Source organism: Ambystoma mexicanum, chromosome 8, assembly GCF_040938575.1.
Source record: "Ambystoma mexicanum isolate Mex_15411 chromosome 8, UKY_AmexF1_1, whole genome shotgun sequence".
Lineage (NCBI taxonomy): Eukaryota > Metazoa > Chordata > Amphibia > Caudata > Ambystomatidae > Ambystoma > Ambystoma mexicanum.
Genome location: NC_090929.1, coordinates 829,515,619 through 829,534,108, shown reverse-complemented (window position 1 = coordinate 829,534,108; position 18,490 = coordinate 829,515,619). Strand labels below are relative to the sequence as shown.

The 18,490-nt window shown below is 43.3% G+C and overlaps 1 protein-coding gene across 4 annotated transcripts in view; it reads left to right on the top strand.

The window, feature by feature from the left end:
* The first annotated feature begins 6,250 nt into the window (after positions 1–6,250).
* LOC138472491 (cGMP-dependent protein kinase 2-like) overlaps positions 6,251–18,490 on the top strand; it is a 2,724,950-nt gene continuing 2,712,710 nt past the window's right edge. For all 4 annotated transcript variants that reach the window (XM_069610703.1, XM_069610701.1, XM_069610702.1 and 1 more), the window contains exon 1: positions 6,251–6,477. The gene's annotated coding sequence lies outside the window, so the exon portion shown is untranslated. The remainder of the gene's footprint in view (positions 6,478–18,490) is intronic.

Below are 18,490 nucleotides of genomic sequence, written 5' to 3'. Positions count from 1 at the left end.
CTGGAAGAATTGAGGCATGCTTTGTGCCAACAAAAAACACCTAAAGCAAGCCAAACTGATGCAGTCAATCAATGATCTAGTGACTTCCAATGGGATGACCATCTATTGGGAGAAGATAAGAGGTAATTCTAAGATAGAGGGGCCACATAAGACTGGGGATGACCTGGCGGACAAGCTGGCTAAAACCGGAGCTCTGCAGGAGGATTTCATAGAAATGTAATCCCTGCTGGATGAAATCCAAGTGGCAGTTGTCACCAGGTCACAAACACTCCGACTAACAGCAAACTCTCAATAGCCCAGTGGAGTAAAGGCACCCCAGATGAAGATTTTAACACTGCACAGAAAGAGGACACGATCATTGTGAAATTTTATTGACACATTAAAGATGTCGTAAACTTTCCTCTAACAAAGTCGGATTATGCTGGTTAAGAGGATCTCCTGGTGTTGATTAAGTTTTCCAAAATGTTCCGGATCCGAGATGGTTTGTTGGTAAGGATAGCCCTATCTGGCTATGACCAGTGGGTGGTACCTACCTCATTCCGAAGCCTGATGTTGAACCACTCTCATGATGTGGCCACTAACGGTCATAAGGGATTTCATATGATATTATAGTCTTGCCCGAGGTTGCCTACTGGCCACACGTGGGCCAAGACCTTGACACTTACCTAAAGGGGTGTCTTGTGTGTGCTCAATTGCAACCCAGTTCACTCGCACACAGAGCTCCCCTAGAGAAAAGAGGAATGACACTGTCTTGGTCATATTTGCAGGTCAATTTTATCAGGCCAGTGATTCATTGCTCTAGAGGAAACAAGTACATGGTGACTTTGACATGCTTGTTCACGAAGTGGGTAGAATGTCTACCAACCCTGAATTTTAAGGCAGAGACAGCGGCTGTCCTAATGATCAACCACATCTTCTCTCATTTCGGCCTAACGTAAAGGATTCAGTCGGACAGAGGAAGCCATTTTACCAGTGAGATGATGGCAAAGATGTGGGGGATTCTAGGGGTAAAAAGATAACTCCACATTGCCTACTTCCAGGCCTCAAGCAGGGGGCGGAGAGATATAACAAAACAATTGTGAGTATCTTAAAGAGGTTTGTGGCAGACACTGGACCCAGCTGGGACATCCAATTGCAGCTTGTCCTAGTGGCTATTAGGTCTACACCTTCTTCTGGAACAAAGATGTCCCCATTTGAGCTCATAACGGACACAAAATGGTGTCACCACAGCATCTGCTCTATAGGACTCATGAGCAGACCATGATAAATGCGTCCACTACTCATAAGTACATTGAAAATTTAAGGAAGCACCTACAGCATGCTTTTGCTTATGCTCAGTGCAGTTTTGAAAAGTCAGTTGAAGGAAAGGAGACCTACTATGATCTAAAGACCACCAAGAAAGAGCATGAAATAGCTGACAAGATTTACCTGTACAATTTTCAAAGGAATCAGGCCAAGAAGCAGAAATTGCTCCCAGTCTGAACGCACACAAATGTTAGGGACTTGCACTCCCATGGGTGCACATCAACTGCACACAATAAACGTGTTCCAAACTGCTGATTAAGATGCGTGACAACATTCCAGGTTTATTTAAGGCATGTCAAAAAACAGAAAAGAAAGTGAAGAATGACGTGTTTCGCAACCTCCTGGTTGCTTGTTCACATATAGCTTGCCCACATTGACAATCGTCTTAAGTATTGAAACAGGAATTAGCATTGGCCAAACTCTGTGGTTGCCAGACTCTATGGTTACCCTTAACGCGGTCCTTCCTTGCTTTCGTGGTTTTGCTACCAGATTCAATGGCTAGCGTAAGCCAGAAAAGGCAGAAGTCATTTCGAAAAGCCTATGGAAAATGCTAAAACACAAAATGTTAAAATCTGTTTGCAATATTGAAAGGCAGAACAAAAGGTGAATGAGCGTAAATGCTGATTCACACATCAGTGTTACGTATATATAACAGGGAGTAATTTTCTTGGTGTTGTTTTACAAGTAAAGAAAATAAAAATAAAAATGTGCTTTGTGAAACAGAAAATGTCATGTTATAACTGTATGTTGTCGTTGTTGTAAATTCTATGTAAATCTTCCTTGGAAAAAATGTGAGTAAAAAGTACTCAAATTCTTTTTCTATCTTTTATTAGAGAACTAAACTCCTTAAACTTCCAGCCTGGAGGTGAGAGCGGAGTCCAGGGAGAACCCCAAGGACCTGGAAAAGAAAGAAGAAAGGGGTGCTGTGTCACACTCTCCAATCCAAAGATGAAGGGGGAGGCTGGAGTGCCCACTCCCAAAAGCAGGAAGAAAGGGGTGTGCCATGTCGTACCCCCAACCCAGAGACGCAAGGGGACACTGGAGTGCCCACTCCCTGATGAAGGAAAATTACTCCTAAGGAAAACCTACTCTGCCCTGCTCTTCCCCAACAAAGAGTCATGGAAGAACAGGGGGGGCATGTAGTGTGTATTTAAAGCCCCCAAACAGAAATCCCTTTCACATGAATGGCAGGCATCTAAACATTTTGTTTTACAAAGTAAAGTTAAAGAGCCATGTGGAAAGCGGCCTAACTGTCATTATCGATGGACAAGCAGCAATTTAATTTACAAAAGAAGGAGGAATCAAAGATCCCTGTGACATGGAAAACAGCATTTTCAAACATTGAAAGAAAAAACGGCCTGCACATGTGTGTGCAAATAAAAATGGATTTCACAAAGCACAATTGGAAAAAAATATCACTGCTCACAGAAAAATGTCAGGAAACTAAAAGAGGATGCGTGGGTTGACAAAGCAATGTATATTATGTTTCAGCTACAAAACTCCAGTGACATTTGAAGAGCCACTTTGTCTTCATGGAAAACCTGTTTCTGGCTGTGGTCAAAACTTCACAAAAGAAAACTCCCACTTTCAGCCTGGATGTCACATCTCCCATCTAATGGCATCAGGTAATAAAATCTCGGCAAAAATGTTGCTGGTAAAAAAAATTGCAGTGTGTTTTGACCCTGTAAAGTTGTACCCCATTATACCATTTAAGTGGAGTGGGGGTTGCAGGGTATCCCCCGCTCTGCTTAAATGGTATAAGGGGTTCAGGTGTTTCAGGGGTGTCCCCCGCATCCTTTACATGATTGTGGTGGCAAAACTACTGAATTTGAGATGCGTTATTTTGTAAACAGAGCCATTTTTGCGGCGATTTTAAGTCATGGAAACCATCTAATGACCCCCACCATAAAATATGCGGATGAAGGTGTTGAAAGCCCAGTGTCCTCCAGACCTGATGGCTCTGGAAGCAGGGGCCTCGAGGAAATTCACCCTTTGCTGGAGCACGACTAATATGTGTGAAAATGGGGGCACCCACTTCAAAGAGCAAACTACCAACTTCAAAGACACTCATAAAAACACCTCTGGTCACAGGTTGACCCAAGGAGACAGATAGCTGCACTGGATGAAGCAGACCTCCCATTTGCTGAACATGAACATTCACAATTAATTTCAAAGGACTATTATCATCTAGGCCTTTTCCGCAGTAACGATACTATGGATTGATTTCATTTTTTTAAAACTATTTTTAATGTAATTTCCAGTCGATTTTGTGGATATAAAATGCATCTATCTGAGACTCTGGGTACTGTAATGGACACTTAGACTAGGTTTCTGGCTGATCTGAACATGTTACAAATGTGAGAGTTGGTGAAAAGGTGGAAAATTAAATTAGGGATATGCTCAATAACTTCCATCTTCATAAATGTTGTACTTTTTATAGAAATGTGCCACATAGCAATGCTACATCGTACGGATTTGGTGGTCGGCTTATCTAATCCTCCATGATCAGCTTAAACAGAAAATAAGTTTGGTATGGCAGTTGCTAGTAAAATTATGAAGTTGCGATACATAACTAGTCTTTGCCAACTAGTTGAAAGGAGAACAAATGGGTGATTACAAATAGCAATTGCCATATGTTGCTCCAAACTCCTAAACCAATCCTGACTTGGAGGGAGGATTTGGAGGAGAGAGAGGAGTAGCTGTCCTATCCTTATTGCAGGGTACTTCCCCAAGATTCCAAAATTGGTGATGTCATTTCTGCTATATAAGGGGGACTGCACTAGGAACAGGACACACACAAAAACCGGGTGACAGAAAAAGGAGAAAGACAAGAAGGCTACTGAAACTTACCATCAGACAGCTGTAAGGAGACACCAGATGAGATTGCTGATAGTGCACCTGGGTGGAGCTGTCTATTTCTAAGAAGACCACAAAGCTGACTGGGTCCTGTGATGTTGAGGGGGCGGCAACTTTGAGAGTGGAGTGGCCAGACCTGCCCTACCTTTCCAGAGTGTCCTGAGATGCAGCTGGCTTTGTTGAACCTTAAACATGGGCTTGGTATGTAAGTAGGACTAAGCTCTGGAAAACCAAAAGGTGGGGGTGTCTGATTGCTCTGAATCCTTTCCCTTTATAGTGGATTGGGGGAGTGGGGTGAGGGACTGTGTAGATCCGTAGCCTATATAACCAACAATATGTATTTAATTAAATCCCCATTTGGCAGAACCCTACAGGGTTAATTTTGTTAATATTTCAAATTAAGAAGCTCACTTCCGAGTGTGCGCTGAAAACTATAGCCTATAATTTAATTGGGTTTTCCTTGTTGTCCAGCTGACCTTGACTTCTATAAGGACGAGGGGTGTCTCTGTTCTTAAATCAGTCCAACCTTTTTATCCAGCTTTCCCAACACAGGCCTTTCAGTAAGATGGGTCTGAAATCCCAAATTTCCCAAAGCATTCACATGTTTCTGTCTGTCTTCCAAAGATAGACCAAAGCAAAGCGATGGGGTGGAGGGTCTGAAAAACAAAGCGATAAATCACCCTGTGTTTAATTTAAACCAAAAGTTTGGGGTGAAATTATATTATTCATCAGTGTAATAATTTTGTGAAGTGAGATTTACAGTAAGGGACAAATTGTGTCTGTGTGCTTTTTAACTCACTTGGGTGATTTATTTATGCTGAGTGAAGTTGATTATGTTGTCCCATGAATCAAAGTAGTGTTTTCAACATTTTTGTGCTAATTTCTATTACTGGTAATTGAAATAAATACCAATATATTTCCCATACAACAGCCTGGTTCTTGGCTCATTGTTAGCTCAGGGTTGAGGGATCCAAGGGGCGCGATATGTGTCTGAGATAGCACTAAAAATAATCTTTTAAACAGTTTGTTGAATAACCACTTGAGTGGGGAGGGAAGGGACGCCCTGTGTTGAGGGAGGCTTCTCAAACAATAACACAAGTACCCCTAAGCCTACAACAATACACAGGTTGCTGCTTGACTGCAGGCCATTGAAATAAACAAACCTTAGTCAGCACTTGTGAGATAGCACAATGTGGATTGACTCATCATTGTTAAAGCAGAGCCTAGGTTAAAATCCCCAGAAGTGGATATATATATTTTTTTAAGTGGTCTTTCCTGCCAGCCTGGTATGTTACTCCAGTTCACATAAAGTAAGGGATCTATGACAGATTTCCCTGAGAAGTAAAGGAACGTCGTACCCTTTAGTTCCCTTCCAGTTTGGCCTCATTGAATCTCCCTCCCATGCATTCTTTTCATTCCTGCTTTCTTCAAGTTCGTTATGTTGCTCCCATTCCTTTCATCATTCTTTCCTTCTGCTTTTTACTCTTCCATTTCTTACATATTACAACTTTCAGAAACCTTACAATCGAATCGTTTTCTTCAGCTTGTGTTTATTCACTTTCCCTCTTCAGCTTTCTCGTTTCCTTTTTTATATTTATACTGCTTGAAAAAGCACAATGGGATATTCATAACCTCCATGCTGATGTCATACAAAACGTATTATTAATTATTATTATTATAATTAGTATTATTATAATATTGTTTTACAATTGTTTAGCTTACTACTACGATACTAATAGTATCAATAATAATAAGCATCTGTCTGGAATAAAGGTTGTCGACACTGTGTGTGTATGTGTGCTTAACTCCCCGGCCATTTGTTCCCTGTCTTTGCCTGCCTGCAGGGGGCAGTCAGAGCCTCCTCTCTCCTCAGGCTTCAGGCCACTGGCCCTGCCGTTTCATGTTTTCTACAGCTGTTGTAAAAGCTCTCTCCAGTCTTCGTGAGCCTCATTATAACAATAGTTCAGGAATTATCGGAAATAAATAAGGATTAAGAAAACAGCAGCTGCAGCCCCGCACGCTCTCACTGCCCTCATCGCCCACCCCCCCCCCCCCCCCCCATCGCACCAAGGTGCACTGTACAAAGCGCGCTAATGAACTGAGCATTGGTGGGAAGAGGAGCGTGCGGTGGCACATGTGATACCCTCGACGTCCGAGCTCTCATCGCCATCCCCGCGGGACCGTGGGCTGTGCACACTTCAGCAGCAAGCAGTGAGGGACCTGCCATCGCGAGACCAGGCACAGCAGCCACTCTCCTGTCACACCTGTTACTGAAGCGGGATTCTGCAGCGCCGCAGCCGCCTCCGGGCATCCCAGGTGGGTCGAAATATTAGATGTCATAGCAGCCGCCACTATAGACGGCGCGCCAGCTTCACTTTATGGATAACTGCCTGCGCGAGGGTCTCTGTGGTCTTGAAAGCTTCCGCGGACAGCAAAAACAGCACCAGCCCGATAAACGTTCATTGAGAAATTGCTGGTTTTGCTTCTCTTTCCCTTTGAAGACACACAACTGCGATTGTATTGCCAGGTCCCTACGGCAAACGGTTCCGAGCCCATTGAGTTTCTTTGCACTTAGCACAGGTGACTATGGGAGGCGGAGAAATCGACGGGTAATTGCATTGTTTGTTTAAACGACTTATATTTTCTGTAACTATTTCTGCAGTTACACATCCCTGCTGTGTTCCAGTGCCCCCCCCCCCCCACTTCACGCCAAGGAAATACACCGCATCATACCCACTCGTAGACACACAATTCCTCCACGCTTCCCGCTGGCTTATAAGCATTTCATTTATGAATAGCTGCTGAATTTGTGTAAAGCATTTGGAGGCTGCCCGCATTTTTCTTGATGTTTTGGTTTGGTTTAGCGTAGCAAAAAAGTAAAACAACAGCTGCAGCGTGCGATGCAATGTGTAGATTCTTCATTCTGCAGTAGGAGCGGGATTAGCGGACGCACAGCTCCTGCGCGGCATTTTTTTCTATGTGTGTGTGAGAGAGAGACTGTGCAGATATGAATCAGCGTGCTCCATATGTAGATTAACAACAGCCCCTGCATTTCTCTTCCTGAATGTATGTGTGTGTGTGTGCTTGTTTGCCTGTGCATGTATGTGTGTTCTTTTGAGAGCGAGTGTGTGCTTGTGTGTGTGTGTATGTATTTCTGTACATTTGTGCCGAAGCATGCATGCGAGTGCGCATTTGAGTGTGAGTGTATTTTTTGCGCGTGTACTCATATTCTCCTGCTGCATTTGTATCACTGTTGGTGTAAATACTAGTGTGCTGTTGGTCCTCTTCCGTCCCATCTGCGCCTGTGTGGTTGTGTTCATGGAGAAAGTAGGGGCCGTGTTCGAGTTCTGCGTGCGTTGATGTTGCATGTGTGTTGTTCACTATTACGCCTGTTTTCTAGAGAGGGTGAAACAAGGGCGGTGCTCTTGTGACGGAATTATCTGTACACCTGAATTAAATAGTATTATGTTGCCCACAATAAATAAATAAATAACCTATCATGTCACAAGTGTCTCCAAATAAAGTAGAGTACATTGGCGTCAGCACTATCGTAGACTAGTGCTGACACTGCTCAATGCGAACACCTTGAAAGTAAACAAAAAAGAAGTGTACATCTGGAAAGAAAAAGTTGAGCATCAAACGAGAAATAAAATATACTTCCAAATCCAAAATGTAAAAAATTAATGTTTCAAGCACCGACATATAAATATAATGTGATTGTGTATTTGAACACGTCATGTTCCTATCCGGGTTACTTCTACCCTGTCTGATCTTTTGTATAATTGATGTGCACCCCGTACCCTCTAACCGTCACCTTGCATCTATGCACCACCAGTGATCTGGTAGTTTCAGCACTCATACACCTAATCATTATTTTCAAATTCAACTCTTTGGTCAATTCTGCATTTTCAAATTTTAGATTTAATGTTGTATGGATTCTTTATTTTTCATTCGCAGCTACCCTTCATTTCAATAATATCTCACCTTATGACAAATGACCATTTACCACAGGCATCGACCCCAGTCTTTGATTTTTGTTTGGTATTGCATTACATGCCCACGATGAGGAACGTGAGGGGATGCCCTCATAGCAGCACCGCCGCCTTTCTCTCTCTCTGTCATCATTAAAACCCGGCAGTTTCTATTTATAAGCGACTTTTTTTGTGAGCAAAGTTCCTTTGCATTTGTGAGTGTGTTTGAATATCACAAAACAACCTTCCCTGCTGCTTTCCTCTCTCCCTGTATTTGTAGCATTTATTTCTCGCTTTCCCATTCTTTTATCTTCCCGTCGCAAATGTTCTTTCTGAGTACACCATCCCGTGGACAAGGTGCAGGTGCTCCGAAACTACTACGATGGTGATTCGGTGCAGTATAAAAGCATATTGACATAATGTAACATAACATAAGATAACATACGTGTGATCTTGTGTGTGGAAATCCTCCTACTCCTTTCAGCTCAATTCGCTCTTTTAATCTGTGTCCTCTCAGGGAATTTTCTTATTCTCTCGTGCAGTTTTGGGAAATAGTCTGTGCATATTGCACTGATGGAGGTCACAGTGGGCATACCACCTGAAGGCAGATGGCTGCGAGTATATAACTCAAGGTGACAAGCTAAGTCGTCTAAAACCACTGTGACCTTGCTTTGGGTTCGGAAACCTAGATGACGTAACAGAAGGTCGCAGCTCATATTTTATTTACAAAACCCCTTTAGTTGTTAAAGATGAAAAAAAAGTGCAGTTTTGTGCTGGTGGCATTTTTTATATGTAAGATGTAAATTAGGAACCTGAGGCATTGCAAAATAATGTGTGGTCTACTTTCTAATGTCTCTGGTGGTGATGTGCAAAACAGCAGGAAATTATGTTAATACAATCTTATAGTTGCAGTGCAAAACATCAAAACCCCAGCAATTCACCTGTTATACTTTCCCATATGAATCACATCCGGGCCACCGACATATACTGCTCATGCAGTCACACGTTCTACTAACATAACCCCCTGAAAATAACCTTTGTACTGTGGGTATGCACATGAAAATGTGATGTCAGATGTGTTGTAATGACTAGTAGATGGAAGTTTCCACTGATTTTCTGAACAAGTTTGAGTACCTAGAGGGGGTGGAAGGCATTAATTGACAGGAAGGCTCTGTGGAGGGGAAGAGTTGGGCTTTGCCCAGCAGACCCATTTTTAGGGACTGCAAAAGCAAACAACATCTCTTTGAAGGCTAGGGAGCTATCTACGGCCTTGAAGCAAAACGATGACACGTCAGGTGGTGAAAATCACCCAAACGTAAGGAAAAGGAGAGGAGAGGTCCAGATAAGTCCCATGTTAGCCTTTTCCTGTACGACTCATCCGTTTTTGACTTCTAAGATTTATGGTTTTTTTTGTCCAGTGGGCGCTTAGAGGCCCATTAGTGGAAAGCACTATATAAAAAGTATAGATAGATAGATAGATAGATAGATAGATAGATAGATAGATAGATAGATAGATAGATAGATAGATAGACAGATAGATAGGGATTTAACATTCTGGTAGAGAACATCGCAGGCTTGGCTACTGGATGAGGCCTACTGGGACTTTGTCATGCTTCAAGATGCTTGGGCAACTGAACCCATTCATTTGCATGGCTTTTTGCTTTTCTGCACCCCTGCTGTGAGGATTAGTGAGAAAGGCCGAGAATCAGGATGATTTGCCACATGCATTCCGACGACCCTAGGCGTGAATTCACAACCAGATGTTCGTCGAACAGTTAATTCTGGGGGCAAATCGCCTTGGGTTGTGACATTTTTATAACAATAAAAGTGTCAAGATAAACCAGCACGGTAGCCAGGGCCGTGGTTTTACACGAAAGTGGGGCGGGGGTGGGATTTTAACATTAGGTTAGGCTGTGGGGAAAAGTACCTCTTTGAAAATGAGAAGGAAACAGCCCTGTCAATCCCAAAGCCATGCCTGGCGGATCCTACCACATCCAGCAATGCCCTTGTGGTTTGGGAAATATTGATGGAGACTGGTTTTAGGGCAATTAATGACAGAGTGCAGTCCAATACTGCAGGCAGCTATACCTTCGACAAGGGCAGAGCCAGAAGCATCATAGATTTTATCATGATCCTCATGAAGTGGTGAGGTTGTATTGGGGGTTTAGAGGTTTCAGAGAGATCTGAATGTGATCATCTCCCCCTCTAACTGGATTGGACATCAAAAGCAAACGAGGTGATTGCCATGGAAAACATTTATGTCCACCCAGAAGTGAAGGTCTCGAAAGGTGGGGTGTTTCTCTGGAAAGTGGACAGAGAGTCAGAGTTCCTCACTGAGGTTGTATTTGCTAATAAGGACGTACTTATGACCTGCCTGGATCCTATCTCCCCACTGCCAACTATTGTCAAATCTTTTGATCTATTTGTAGAGAACTGCAAATCTATTTTTTACCCAACTAAGTCTATTAAAATAACAGGCCCGCCAGAGTAAAATACTGCCTCTCTGAAATCGACGGGAAGAAAAAGGGGATACTCCTTGCTGCCCTCAAAGCGCCCATACCTAATGCCCAATAAATGGCAGAGATTGGATTGGAGCAGTGGGAAGCTTTATGTTTGGCCCTTGCTACACATGTGTTGATAATGGGTACTTCCCAATTTTTAGTTTTCTGGGACACAGTTGCAAATGGGGAAGACACATATTTTTCAATACTAAATACGACACAACATTATTTTAGAGAATTGTAGCAAGGATCATGGGAGGGTTGGATTTGGGCTATGAAATATCGCCGGAAGTGTTTGTCCTGGTACAAGACTGGATCAGCCATTTAACTAGTTTTTACAGCTGTAATAGAGATCCAGAAAGGCTAAGGGAGTAGTCCACTAACGGGTTCACAACAACATTGACTTGTTTCTCAGTCATTTATTGTCCTCAAGCTAATTCCTGAAAGTTGGCGGACTGGCATTATTGTCCCAATTTATAAGAAAGGCTAAAAGGCCAGCACTTCCTCATATAGCCGAGTTACTTTGCTGGCTAGCATGTCCAAGCTTTTTACAGGAATATTACTAAATAGACTGGAGGAGAGGGTTGTGGACCATAATATTTTGACTGATACACAGTTGTCTTTAGGGTGAGCCTGGGAACTGCGACCCAGTGTCCTAATCTATACTTGATTCTGTGAAAATATGTCTCCTGTTTATGTGGCTTTTATGGACCTGAGTTTGGCTTTGGACCATGTAGGCAGGAGACTGCTTTGGGCAACCCTCAATGAGTTGGGTATACCCAGGCTCCTGATACAGCTAATGGAGTCTCTACACTCCGATTCGGAAGTTCAGGTTTGTTATGGGAGGGAAGGGGAACTAATCAAGCCAATACAGGTGGGGAAGGAAGTGAGGGTGGGGTGCGTTCTCACACCCCTCCTGTTTAATGTATACTTATTTATTTCAATTATAAAGCACAGAACAACCTGGATGCATCGATGCACTGTTACAGCCAGTTACTCATGATTCAATAACAGTAACGTCAGAGAAGGGATAGTGAAATAGGTGCAGTGTTGTCAGACAGATTAATCAAATAGCAACGTTTTTATGGGTTTACGGAAAATCCAGTAGGACGGTTCGGCTCTTAGGGACGAGGCAGGGCGTTCTATTGTTTTGATGCCATGTACGGGAAACAAGAGCCTCCACTTTTCATGAGTCTGAATTTAGGTAGGACAATGCAGTGTGCATAGGGAGTTCTCATTGGTCTGGCAGAGTGGGCTCTGATGATGTTCTGAGAGAGGTAGGGGGAACGGAGTTGGAAAGGAAATTGTGTGTAATGGACAAGGTTTTAAAGACGATTTGATTCTTGATGCGTAGCCAATGTACCGCTCTCCTTGCAGCAGAGATATGGTATCTCTCTTAGGAATGCTGAGAGCTGCTTGAAGCACGTTATTTTGGATGGCTTGGAGCTTCAGGATGTTTTTTGCGGATTTGCCCACAAAGAGGGCATTGAAATAGTCGAGCTTTGAACCAATGACTGCACAGGCGATAGTGAGGCAACTCTCTGTGGTTAGGAAGGGTTTGGCTGCATTGAGTAATTTGGTCGCATAAGCCGCCAAGGAGGCTATGACATTTACTTGAGGTGACATTGAGAGTGTAGAGTCCTGGTCGAGACTGGATTGCAATGTTGTCAATGAGGAAGACAGAGTATTGATCACTAATAGTCTCAAGCCCTGCTGGGGCGCCTACCAGTAGGATTTCAGTTTTTTCCCCATTTAGTGGTCCGCCGACATCCAGGTCTGGATAGTGGCGTAAGTGGCATTGAGCACACAGGAGTCTTCCAGGTAGTGACCTGTTAGCACAAGTAGGATTTGCGTGTCATCGGCATAGTTGGTGTAGGCTATGCTGATAGTGTAAAGGATGTCAAAAAGGAAAGGGGTCTAGTAAATATGTTATATAAGGTAGGGGATATGCACAAGCATTGAGAGACTACACAGCTGATGAGGGTTGGAGCAGCACTGGCAGACTCTGCAAATACTCGCATGACTCTTCCCTGTAGGAAGGTGGCAATCAAGGCTGTGGCGTTGGCAGAAAAACTGGCCACGGTTCTCAGATGGTAGCAGAGGATTTTGTGGTCCACCAGATCAATGGGCACCAATAGGTCTAGGAGGAGGAGGAGGGCGGGCTTACTGGTGTCCCTGTTCTTATCCAGTTGTTTTTTTAGATCCAACAGTGCCAATTCAGTACTGTGGGCAGGTCGAAAGCCCGATTGCCTCCGACCCAACATCTGGTTGGTTTCAAGGAAATGTTGGACATTCAGGTATGCAGCTCTGTCGAGTGTTTTTAGAAGGAAAGGCACTGTAAAGATGGGCCTGTAGTTGTTATGGGTAGTGGGGTCCAGTGTAGGTTTTTTCAGGAGTGGCAGTACCCACACTTCCTTTAGGCTGGCAAGTACTAGGCCTGAGGAGAAGGAGGCGTTTATGAATGCGGAGATGAACGCGCTGAGGGCTTCAGTGCATTCCTTGACGATGGAGGCTGGGCAGACATCCCCTTTGCACCTTGAGGGTTTTAGATTACTGAGGATAGCTTGAACTTCTGTTTCCATGGTCATTTTGAAATGAAAGTGTGAACACACTTTCAGCTGGGGGTCCAGCATGGTGTCTAGGTTATGGTCAGTAGGCTGCGGGTGGGATGAGGCTTGATGGGTCTGAGTTTTTTTGTTTAGCAGGTAGATTTTGTTCAGCATTGCTGCCTGACTGTTAATGCACCATACTTAATTATTGGTGACTAGAAGTGTGTGTGTGGGGGGTGGGGGTGGGGGTTCAAGGACTTTCAGTTCCCTGAAGATGGTAAACAGTTCCCTGGTGTCACATTTGGTATTGGTGATTCTAGTGTTATAGGAAGAGGATTTTGCTGCAATTATGGCTAGTTTGTAAGATTTGGAGGTTTTGTGGTACTCCGCTCTTTCGTCGTCAGAGGGAGTTTTTTTGCCAAGTTGCTTCAGCAAGGCTTTATTACACTCAAGTTCTAGCGGGTCTGGGGTGAACCAAGAGTTGGAGTGTCTAACGGGTTCAGCTCTGCGTGCTGTTAGTGAGTTAATTTTGTCCACCACTGTGGTAAGTGTATTGGTATAGAGGTTAGCAAGTGTGGTAGGGTCATTAGAGAATGGCGATTTCAGGTTAGGCATGTCCAGCAGTGGTAGAACTTTCACCTTGGTGAACACTGGGGGCAAGGATGAGATCTTTTGTTTTATATGGTGTGCAATGGAAAAAAGTATGATGTGGTGATCCGACCATGGGCAAGGTGTGTTAGAGATGACAGAGATTCTACAGTTAAGGTCAGCAATCCAGTCCAGAATGTGACCTTTGGGGTGGGTAGGGTTAATGATACTTTGATTAAAGCCTATGGGTTCAAAGTTTTTGCTAGGGACGTGGCATGCAAGACCTCAGGATCATTGAGGCCTAGATGTATGCCCTCTAGCAGGATTATTTTCATGGAGGTCTTAATGTTATCTTCCAAAATGTGGGGCAGGGCCGCGGGGGTGAGTGGCAGATGATGTGGAGTGTGATGGTGCAAGTGGCAGGAGGGGTCAGTTTCACTGATAAAATGTCATCATTGTCTGGTAGTGAGGTGTTCACTTGTCTAAATGGGAGGATGTTTTTGGCAATAAAGGCCATTCTACCGCCTCTTGCATTAGGATGTTTTTTCCAGTATATTGCATATCCAAGGGGGAGGGCAAGTGCAAGGGCAGGGCCAGAGGAATCTTGAAGCCAGGTTTCAGATATGGCTAGTGTTTCAAGGTTAAGCGAGGTGAGGAGGTCCTATATGTCCAGGGCATGAGCAGATAGGGAGCGAGCATTGATGAGTGTGCAGTTTAGCTAGGGCTCTTTTGCTGGGCAGAGGGGTTGCTTGACCTTGAGCCTGTTATAGGCAGATGCTGACCTTATAGGTAGTTTGATGTTAGATGTCAAAGAAGGGGTAAGGTTTGCAAGTGTAGAGGTCTTAGGAAGGGCCGTTGTCAGCAGGCAGGGACCAGGTCTTGGGGATTTAGTGTATGCATCTGTGGTGTGGGGGTGGATATTTGGACTGTCATTTTTGTCGTGATTGAGCCTATTGGTAGTGCTAAGAGTAGCTTTCACATTAGCGGGCGTTGACATGCTGGGGGATATATGGGTGGATAACTTTTGCAGAGGTAGATACATTATCTGCTTTAACAAGCACAGCTATATTCAAAGGATGCATCTTGGCAAATACATTAGTGATCGCATCATTGCCTGGCAGACACACATTTGGGCAACTAGTTTTGTCAGAAGTAAATACATTACAAACAATATCATTCACAGGTATAGTCGTGATGCAAATCTTGGCAACGGTGCAAGCTATATTCAATCAACACTACAGCCAAGTCAATGCCATCCTAGTCTGGGATGCTGAGGAAAACCCTTATTAATGTATTTTTATGTCTAGTTCAGTACTCTGGATGACCACCCTTGTATAACACCCCCCTCTCAGAATCCCCCTGACCCCACTGAGCCAAGAAGTAGGTTTGTTTTGCAAATTAAAAGGTTTATTTGAGAATTTAAACAATATATATATATATATATATATATATATATATATATATATATATATCACACTTCATAATAAATTAATATCTGATAGTACACTTAGACATATGATGTTGATCAACAATGGGAAATCTGGCACTAGCACACTTCTTTACAATCAATGAGGAGTTAGTATAGGATGGATAAAGTAGCAAAAATACTTTTATGATATCAAGGGAAAAGCAATGAGGAATAAAATGCAGTACAGAAATACTTGATATGATTTTAGCAAAAGATAAGATAATCACTTTTTCTCTGGCAATTCACCCCCCTCCCCTATGCAAAGTAAGAAATGGAAGGAGATGGAAAGAGGAGCACACAGTTCTCAGGAATGCAATCAAATACAATACGAAATTCAGTTCCGCCCCAGCAAGCTTCGAGGAAACAGGTAGGAGTTTGAAACACAGGCCCAAAATGCTTTGTAAATGTGATGGCAATGGATGGGAAAATATGCCAACTGATTTTAATTCCCTCTAGAGATTCAGGGTGAGTGGGAGATGCGTGTTGGTATTAGTTCAGGCTCACTTTAGCAATGCTCTATGAGTTATTACCAAGTTGCAATGGGTTTTAACAAAAGAAAGAATGGAGCTGCTATTTTGACAAGTGGAGAAATTGAGCCAAAATCGCAAATCGCGGTAAATTTCGCGAGTGCGTAAATCGTGATTGCGGAAAAAGTATAAGGAGTAGGAAGTCGGTTCTAGGCTTGTCCGAAAGCTCAGATTCTAAGCTTTCAGAGGAAAGTTCCTAGCCCAAACGGGTCCAGAGATACGGACGATTTAATAAAGGTAGTTTTTCAGATTTAAAGTAAACTCAAAATGACAGGTGACAGCTTGCAGCTGCAGAATTGACAGGTGACAGTTGTGCAGCTTTAAAAATGACAGATGACACGATTTCTAGGAGGCAGTTCTACTTAGGTTAAAATAGTTTGGATTAGATTATTTTAACTAAGAGATTGTTTCTGCACAGTTCTGCTAGGTACTCACAATGTCAATTTGAAATAGGCCTCGTCACGGATCTGATTAGGTTTTGGACTGGACTCCGGTTCTGGTCTCGGCACTTCACAGCGATCTGGGTCAGCTCTGCTCTGCTGGTCTAGCCTCTCTGGATTCTGGATGTAACACTGCTTTCTGGGTACTGCTGCAGGTACTTGCAAAAAGTCTCGGCAAAATTCAAACAGCTTGCCCGGCTGTTGAATAGTTTGGTTGGTTTTGAGGCCTGCTGAAGAGGATTCAGCTGGTGGATTCAGGCCTCTCTGCTACAAATTCTGGAGTTAATTTCTGCTACAGGTTCTGGAGATTGATGGATTTAAAGTCTGGATCTCTGGATGTGAAGTCGTCGGTCAGCATGCTCCGCAGAAAATGGAATTGAATCTCTCTACCTGTCCTAGCAGTCTCTTTTTATGTGTTTTGGAAAGTGGGTGTGTGCGTTGGTCATAACTAAACCTGCCCCTCTCACTTATCATTGGCCAATTCCTCCTCTCTCCCTTGATTGGGGGAACTGAGTTGTGAGTCAGAGTGATGAGGTAGATTTTATGGCCAGAGGAACCTCCCCTTGTCAGATTGCACACAAATCTATTTCTGACCCAAATACATATTTATCTGTGTACCATTTTTCTAATATTATAGGTCCAGTTAACATATTTTCTGTAGCACCAAAAATCCGATCCCTGTCTTTGTACGATGTCGTGTCCACTGATGACAGAATTCTCCCCTTTTCATCCAGATAACGACCTCTAAACCTTTCCAGATTTTACACAAATGTGCACCAGGAATATGGGTTACAGATGATAAAGTGTCAGATTTTTAACATGCATATATTTGGAGTGAGACCCTATTTTCCGCTAGCAACCCCCAGAATACACCACAGGGTCCTAACGCCTCTTAAAATGTTCAAAGAAAAATCACAAAAATAATGATGTAACTTATAGAATTCTGACAAGTCCGCACTATGAGTTATCTATCTTTTTAAAATAAATTATGCTCTGGTCAAAAGGGTGTGGCTTCCCACATCACAGGGTGGAATAACTGGTTTATCCACTTCCCCCAAGCCAGCTCGTTCACAGAGGCACAGCTGCCCCCCAGTTTCTCCCAAGAGGAAGCTATTTTATGACGCCCCCAATATAACATTTGCCTGAGTCCAGGAAAGGCCTTTGTTCAACTCCCTGTAGTCCCCAGCTGCTCCACCCCTAATCTAATCAGAGAGGTGTTAACTCCTTTTGGCCAGGGGCAGAGTGGCTGAGCATCCAATTTCAACTCCTGTCGGGGGTAGTTGTCAGGCAGAATTCAGTTTCATTAAGCCAGGTTTCAGCTAAATGTCACGTTTTGTTCCCAGTTTAAATCACTTACAATTTTTACATATACATTAAATAATTACTTCCTTCAAGTCATTTCAGAATATAGTTTTACATTGTATCCACCTCTTAGCAAGTCTTTCCTTGGTCTGGTTTTGTTTCATTTGTTCAGTTTTACACAAAAGTCTGGTGGTTTTAAAACGCCGGCTTTCTGATAGTGGTGAGTACTGGTAATGCAACCATTTTTGGGATTAAGAGTTGCTTTTTTGGCAACCAGCATTGCCATTCCAAATGGTATCAGGCTACGGTGTGTGTAGCCCAATGGTGGATTTAGGCAGTGCCCTCCTGTGCTCACAACATAGGCAAAAATGGGTGGCAGCCTATTCTTCATGTTTTCCCTGTGCACTCTCTGGGGAGTTCTGGCCATCATGATGTTTTCCATGCCAGTACTGCACAGTCTTATGGTAGGGCTTGGATGCATGGGTAAAAACATCCCACAAGCCCCCCCTCTTGCGACATCCCACAAGCCCCCCCTCTTGCGATGGCCATTCTGTCCTTTCGCTGATGGAACTCGCAAGATCTGGGATGTTCGCCTCCTCTTCTTCCAACTCCATGGATGGCACAGTTCAGCATCTTTTCCTCCCTCCAGTCGATCAATCAGTTCTCCTTGCTGGTCCTGATGGGAGGCTTGGGCGGTACCCCGGGCCCCTCGGGTCTTCGCTCCCGGTCCCCGGTCGTCCTCCTTGGTCAGTCTCCATGGTTTCATCTCTCCTAGGATGATAAAGCAAAGCGGCAATACCTATTCGTAGACATTTCTTCACCACTATTAATGGTGTGGCGAACATATACATTTTATGAATCAGAAGATATGAACATATACATTTTCTTTTTTAAATTAGGAGACAAGAACATATATATATATATATATATATATATATATATATATATATATATATATACAAGGATCACAGAATTTTATATGC